Genomic DNA, 7,542 nt, shown 5'->3' with positions numbered 1-7,542 from the left:
TATATATATATAAAAACATCTTACTGACCCCTCACAGTCAAAGAAGACTGCAAAGACTGAAAGTGAAGTAATACAAAGGAGATTTTTATGAGTAAATACTTAAATTTAATTAAAATTTTTGACAACTAGAGAGCATATCTTCTTTTGTGGACTTAGTTGTAGGTCTTCAACTTGACTAGTTGTTGAGAAAACTATGCCATGTGAGGACTTGTAGTGTTCAAGACGTTGGCTTTTTTAGATTACTTTACTGCACTCCAAACAGAGCCCTAGCAGGGTTAGGGACAGTTTAATTGGCAATTACAAAAACAGTTACCTTCTATTTACAACGTACACAAGTCTATGGAACCGCAGTCGCTATATCTCTCTGGGCAGATGGACAGCCTCTGGACACAAAGAAGAAGAGAAAATCTGTTCTCAGATAATCTCTTCTTGTATGCCCTTTTTGCTATTGTCTTTCCAAAGGCAAGCTTTATTTTGAAGGTTGTATGTGGTGTGGGGCCCACATTGTTCCACATGTGGCCCAGTCTGGCTGTCAAACCCGGAGGGAGAATGTCTCTTTTTATGTCTCTGCCTACGAACCCTGCCACAGGTCTTTCACCTCTCTACTTAATAAACCATTTTCTATTTAATTGCTTCTTGCTGTCTTTAGCTTTCAGCAATTTGACTGAGTGACTAATGTTAAAAAAGTGGTCTGTAAGGAAGGCAGGACCTCCCCTAAATGCTTTAGCTGTATATAAAGCAGTAAAATAATATTCCATTTTACTGTTATTAGATAAATATACCAGTACAGACAAATTAAGCAAAAGCAAGAGCTCGATGCTGTTGTAGACTGGTTTACCTCCTTCTCTCTCTCTATTAAAGAGGAGTTTAATCTCTTTTATATAATTGTTATTTACTGTTTTGGCTGTTCCAAAAGATGTGGGATTCTTTCTGTTGGTCTTCCAAAAGGTCCTTCCTCTGTTCTCATTTTCTCTCTCCTCTTCCTCTGTTTTTTTTTTTTTTTTTTTGTCTTTTTTTTCTTTTTTTTTTTTTTTTACTTGCCATATTAGTAATTATTATTTGGACACGTGCATTTGACCAAAAAATTTAAAACTTTTCCACAATCTACACTTAAATGTGCTGCATACACTATTTCAATTAGACAATTCTACTGAAAGATCAGTAAATACTCTTTACACTCATAAAAGTTTCTTTGTCCTGGTACAGTATTTGGTTCCATAAAGAACCTTTAGCATCCATAGAACTGTCCAACTGTGCAAAAGGTTTAGTAGACTATAAAAAAGTTCTTCAAAGTGAATAAATCTCATGGTCTCTTTTTCATTTCCTCTCTCTCCAGCTCGTTTGAGATTTTCTACCCACCCACAAGCTGTGTTCATGTATTTGGACAGTTGAGTGTACATGTTGCATTTTATCTGCATCTCTTTTGTGTGTCTTCTCATTGTTTTATAACACATAAATGCACCCAAGCTGTGAGCGCTTATACAAGTTAGACCGTGCCATCCACTGTGTCATAACACTGCAATGTACTAGATATTGGCTCTCTGTCATATGTCATGTTTGGTATTTCCTCTGTGTGTACATAGCTGGTGAATTGGAGTTAAAGGTTGAGTGTGTACGTTTTGTGCCACTAGGGGCACCAAGCAAAATTGTTGAAATAGAAATATTGCTTCCAAACAGGTTTCCCAAACACTCCATCCTGTCCCCTGTCTGCTAGTACTCACATTATTTGGAAAAAATTGCAAATTATGTAAAAGGGTTAGAAGTACCATATATTTGAAGTTTATTGCAGACTATTTAAATGTATGCAAATATATAAGTTCTTTCAGAGTGTGATGAGACTATACACATCGTTACATCATGCGCAATGCTTTATGGGAGTGAGTGGTTACTGTTGAGCTCTGTTCCCCAGATTCCTGTTTCCATGGCAACAATTACTTCTCTGGTTGGTGGATCTCCTTCAGAATTGTGGGTATTGTATTTTCCATGGAATTCCACAATAATAATAGTTATAATAAAAATAATACAAATATTTAAGTTGGCTTGTAAACATATGTCATCACAAAAAAAGCTTGAACTTGCACTAATTTTCTGCATGGAGTAATTTATTTTTTGTGACAGTTTTTCAGTTTAAACCATAGAAAGAACCGTGGGTATAAAACAGGTACGGACCCATCTGATAATACAAATGTTACTTGCTTTAAATTAATACAGCCTGCAGCTCAATGCATACTTCACTCACCTTAATACAAAATACAGTCTATGCAAATTTCATTTGCTTTTATACTTTCATTTACTTTTAGTGATTGGGTGATGTAGGAAAAGATAACTGTGTGATGACAATAATAGAAATGTACTGTTAGTAATAATAGCAAAGCTGTTTCTAATAAAATCATGCTAGGCAGGTGTAGTATAAATATATATTAATAAACACATTCTCATTTTGTCAGTAATTTATTTTCATATCACTCCTGTTTGCTTGCTTGTTTGCTACCTTTATGGCTTTAATATGTTGTATTTTGTACTCCGAGACCCATGGTAACAGCTCCAGAGACAGCTGTTTATCTAGAATGCTGGCTTCCAGACACATGACCCAAAAGATTATGTCTTATTAGTCAGTGTTTTTTCTTCCCTCACTGGAAGAAACTTGGCAGGAGTGAGAAGAAATGGGCTTCTGGGGCCTTTTAATGGCAATAATAAGAAATATCTTAAAATAAAAAGTAAAAAATTACAGTGCTCCAAATGTCATGTTTTGTGGCAGGAACATTTCTTTATAATGCTGCTTGAGTTAATGTTGTTTTTCAAATCAAATACCTCCATTATAATTCATCCAATGTTGCAGCTAACTTTTAGAGGAAAAAATACCTGCCGCAGTCTCAAGTGGAGACAGATTTCATGGGCAGCAGACAGGTGGCTCAGTCTGGGCTTAAATTAAGTTGTCTTTCCTGCCTCATGTTCCTGGGTCTGTAATGGGCCTGTGATGGGTTCATTTGGCCTGCTGAGGGCTCAGGCAGTAAGGGTCCATTTAGTTGGCTCAGTCCTTACTGTAATTAAAGGGTTCCATTATACAAGAGTGGAGAATCAAGTGGAAAATTATGTTCTTCCGGCAGCTAAACTCAGTATGAGGAAGCAGTCAGCCTACTTGTTCATAAGGGAGAATATACATCTAGAGACATTAAAAGCAAGAGATGTACTGTACCACATACATATAAAAATAATTAAAGAAATTGCTCAGTATGGCAGCTCTAGGAATAGAAGTTGTGCATTTCAGTTGACTGAAATGCATGCACAGTTAAAATATATATGCACAGTTGACAAAAAAATTGTCTGCACTGACATGCCTCAAAAGGATTTTGTTAGCATGTCGCTAAACTAATGGCAACACTGTGTCTGATCTTTTCTCTCTGCAGCAACTGATGCGATCTTCAGTTTTCCACGTTCAATCTCAGTATGGTGGCCGTTGACGTGATTGTAGCTGCTAGCAATTACCACAGGGGCGAGGACCATAAACTCACCAATGACGAGTTCTACCTGGCTGAGGTAAGACCTGTCAAAATCGATTCTTAGAAACTTGTTGATTTTTTAAATGTCTTTTTTAATGTGTAGCAATTTCACAAGAACACAATGAGCTTTTGCTGAAACACGATGATTATTACCAGTTGTTAAATATGATATATTCAGATTTAATTTGAGATGAGAAGCACATCTGTTGTTTAAAGGTATAGTTCACCCAAAAATGAAAATTCTGTCATTAATTACTCGCCCTCATGTTGTTCCAAACCCGTAAGACCTTCGTAAGATCTTCAAAGGGTCAGAAAGCACTCGGATTTCATCAAAAATATCTTAATTTGTGTTCTGAAGATGAACACATTTCTTACGGTTTTGGAACTACATAAAGGTGAGTAATTAATGACAGAATTTTCATTTTTGGGTGAACTATCCGTTTAAGTTAAAATTCAAGTTTATTGTCATTCCACTATATGTGGGATAGAAATGTTGTGCCGCACAAGACCACGGTGCTACATATAGGCGGACATATAATCATATAAAACAGAAATATATAATTTACGTATACCTATAAAACCAATGTAAACATATAACCTATATAAAACTACACATAGCTAACTGTAGATAAAATACCATGTAATAAAATGCCATACAGTTTATTTTATTTTATGTCCAATTTTTGGGGTAAATTGAACAGAGCTAGAAATATAGAGCTGAAAATTATATACAAAAATTTGTAATTCCTTATAATTTTTAATTAAGATTTTATCTGGGACACAGCATATATCTGATGCCTAAAATGGATGCCCCAGATGTTACTAGTCACGCCCTGATCACTTTTCATGCTAGGTGCAACGAGTGCTGCATAATTTGAATCCCACTGTGAAAACCTTCACATCTTTTACAGATATTCAGTGTCAAGATGCTACTTGATAATAAACTTTTCTGGGATGGGTTTTCTGCGCTTTCTTTTCTTGGCAATGTTTATTAGTTTTAAAAGACACAATTTTGCACTGTTATCTTGAGTTATGAGATGGGCAGAAGAACCCTTATATTGTTATTGCACTCAAACGCATCAGCAGATCAGATTTTGCTGAAAGCTCATATATACATATCCTCATCACTTTCTGTCGCCTTAAAAACCCTGAGATTAAATCATTTGAGTGACAACGTGGGCGCAAACAGCTTGTGGGCAACACCATTTTAGTGAGTGCCGGGTTGGTGTGTGTGTGTATGTGTGTGTATATGTGTCCTGTTTGCCACGCACTGCCTCTGCAATCAGTATGCAGGTGGCACAGTTGGAACAAAGACAGATAGAGGAGTGTGGCCACCCGCCCACTCCAAGCTGAAAGACAGCGATAAGGAGGAAGAGGCACCCCACATATTCACAGACCGATCCATCTCATCATTAATCCACACTGCTCTTTATTTGGATCAGACCAAATGGGGGAAAACTGGGGAAATACTACATTTGTTTTCCGTCATCTGTTGACATTCCCGTGCCTTAATGCATCTCACTAAGATTGCATTTATTTTCCATTACGTCCTTCCTATATATTGTATCTTATACATGAAAAAGCAGAGTTATTATGAATGGAAATGGTTCTTCAGCCCTCTTTGTTTGAATGTGCGTGTATTCACATACGTGTTCCCTTTGCAAAAACCAAAGGCTCTAGGGATACTTAAAAAGCAATTACTAAGAAATGGGCACACAAGGAACAGCTCTCCATTATCATGCTTCCTGCCTCTCATTGTCTCTTTCTGTCATTTTCAGGTCGCCTTCACTGTGCTGTTTGATTTGGAAGCCCTGCTGAAAATCTGGTGTTTGGGCTTCACTGGCTACATCAGTTCCTCTCTACACAAGTTTGAGTGTCTGCTTGTATTGGGCACCACCCTGCACATCTACCCTGATCTCTACCACTCGCAGTTCACCTACTTCCAGGTTAGAGATTCAAAGAAAATCTAGAACTAGTCATTACTGAAATGTATCGTACAACTACGCAAGCAAACCTGCAACATGTTCCTGAAATCAACTTATGGTGTAGGGTTGGAAGCTTGTGATGTGAGACCAATAAAAACATGCTACATTAAGTAACATCTGATAGTAGAAACTTAGTTTGAGGTGATTTGATTTAATTTCTCATCCACATTGTCATCTGCCAACATGTTACCATGCTAATTTTTAGAAAAAAAGACAAAATACGGTCTCTGTAAATCTCAGATTAGTTTCCAGACATGATTGATTCTGATGGTAACGTTTTGACAAATTACGTTATTTTTACTGAGGCCATGACACGTGCAGCCACAGCATTTGTAAAAGGCTCCTTGCATGAGTGCAGCACCTGCTAGATTCTGAGATGCTAATCATGCACTAATGCAGGGTAATAACACATACTGGTGGCCATGGCGGAGCTATTTTCATACATCTCCAGGCAGCTGCAGGGAATGGGAATGGATGAAGCCCACTCACGTTGACAAGCCTCATTTAGGACACAACCTGCGCTCTCCCTCCAGTTTTCTTTCGGCAGGAGGGGTGGAGCTCCAGCCGTGAATATTCATATCCTCCCCTCATGTCTGGGTTCATTATGAAGCTGCCATAAAAAAGACACATGATTCACCATGAGCAGTCACCATGTTAAATTTGATTTGTAAATAGCATTCTATATTTTTCCATCATTAGTGAAATGAGTCATTGTCGCAAATAGCAATGTCTGGCTTCAAACTCATATTCTACAACTTTTTGAACATAATTACTTCTTTGCATTATTGAATGTTCTGTAATAGTTTTTTTACAACTTTTATTAACTTGTTTACATTTATGTGCTTGAAGATGGTTTTTTCAGTGTGAGTTAGGTACATATTGTATCAGCAACACATACCTGCAAAGTGTGTAACAAGTTGAGGTCATAAATATACATAAACCTTGCAGAATCTGCAAAATGTTCATTCACAAAAATAATTTAATAAGTTCAAGTTCAAGTTCAAGTTCATTTTATTTGTATAGCACATTTACAGCAGCCGCTAGGCTGACCAAAGTGCTTTACAGAAGAGAAATTTATAAAAACATACACAGAAAAGAAGCCAAATATAAATATGAACAACCCATTCAAAAAATTACCAAATAACAGTAATCAATACACTAAGGAAAACAGATAGGTTTTTAGCAGGGACTTAAAGACAGGCAGAGAAGGGGCCATTCTAATTTCTAAAGGCAGGGTATTCCAAAGCCGTGGCCCTGCCACCGCAAATGCACGCTCCCCTCTACGCTTAAGTCTAACATGTGGAACTACCAACAAAGTCTGGTCGCAAGATCTTAGGCTTCTAGATGGAGTGTATAAATGAAGAAGTTCAGAGAGGTAGACAGGAGCTAGGTTATGTAACGATTTAAAAACAAAGAGTAGAATTTTGAAGTCTATTCTCTGATGAACCGGCAACCAGTGTAGAGATCTGAGAATTGGAGTAATGTGTTCATGTTTGCGACACTTCAGAAGAAGTCTGGCCGCAGCGTTTTGGACTAGCTGAAGGCGCGCAATTTGAGATTTAGATATACCACAATATAAGGAATTGCAGTAATCTAGTCGAGATGTAACAAACTGTAATGTGGGGTTTGGGTTTTGTTTTGTTGTAGTGGACTGATTCGTTACAGAATACACGACCAACAACAAAATGAACCCAGCAGATCGTCTCGTTCGACTTCGCCAAGGAAGCCGGCCTATAGAGGATTATGTGGCAGACTTTTGTAAGTTGTGTCATTTGGTGGACTTTCATGATACTTTCCTGAAAGACATTTTTCGTTTTGGTTTGGTTAAAAACATATAACATTTAATGCCACGCAATACCCCTCAATGGACTCTCGAGAAATATATAGACTATGCATTGCGATTGAGTGGCTCTGCATTTACTGTGGGGGTTGCTGATGAGGAACACAGCTATCCTACAGTACCTGCCACAACAGAACTTCTTCACATCCCGACCGTCATGTCTGGAGTTGTTCACGTCACGCCTGCTACTCCAGGGTCTGCTCACGTCACACCTGCC

General features: G+C 37.8%; 1 pseudogene; it reads left to right on the top strand.

Annotated features, from left to right (window-relative positions):
* Window positions 1–7,542, top strand: part of LOC107694586 (sodium leak channel non-selective protein-like) — a 65,202-nt pseudogene that overhangs the window by 1,387 nt on the left and 56,273 nt on the right.

The sequence above is a fragment of the Sinocyclocheilus anshuiensis genome, unplaced genomic scaffold, assembly GCF_001515605.1.
Source record: "Sinocyclocheilus anshuiensis isolate Anshui unplaced genomic scaffold, SAMN03320099.WGS_v1.1 scaffold3163, whole genome shotgun sequence".
NCBI classification, from domain to species: Eukaryota; Metazoa; Chordata; class Actinopteri; order Cypriniformes; family Cyprinidae; genus Sinocyclocheilus; species Sinocyclocheilus anshuiensis.
Note: the sequence above shows the minus strand (reverse complement) of the source record. Positions and strands in the feature narration are given on the sequence as shown.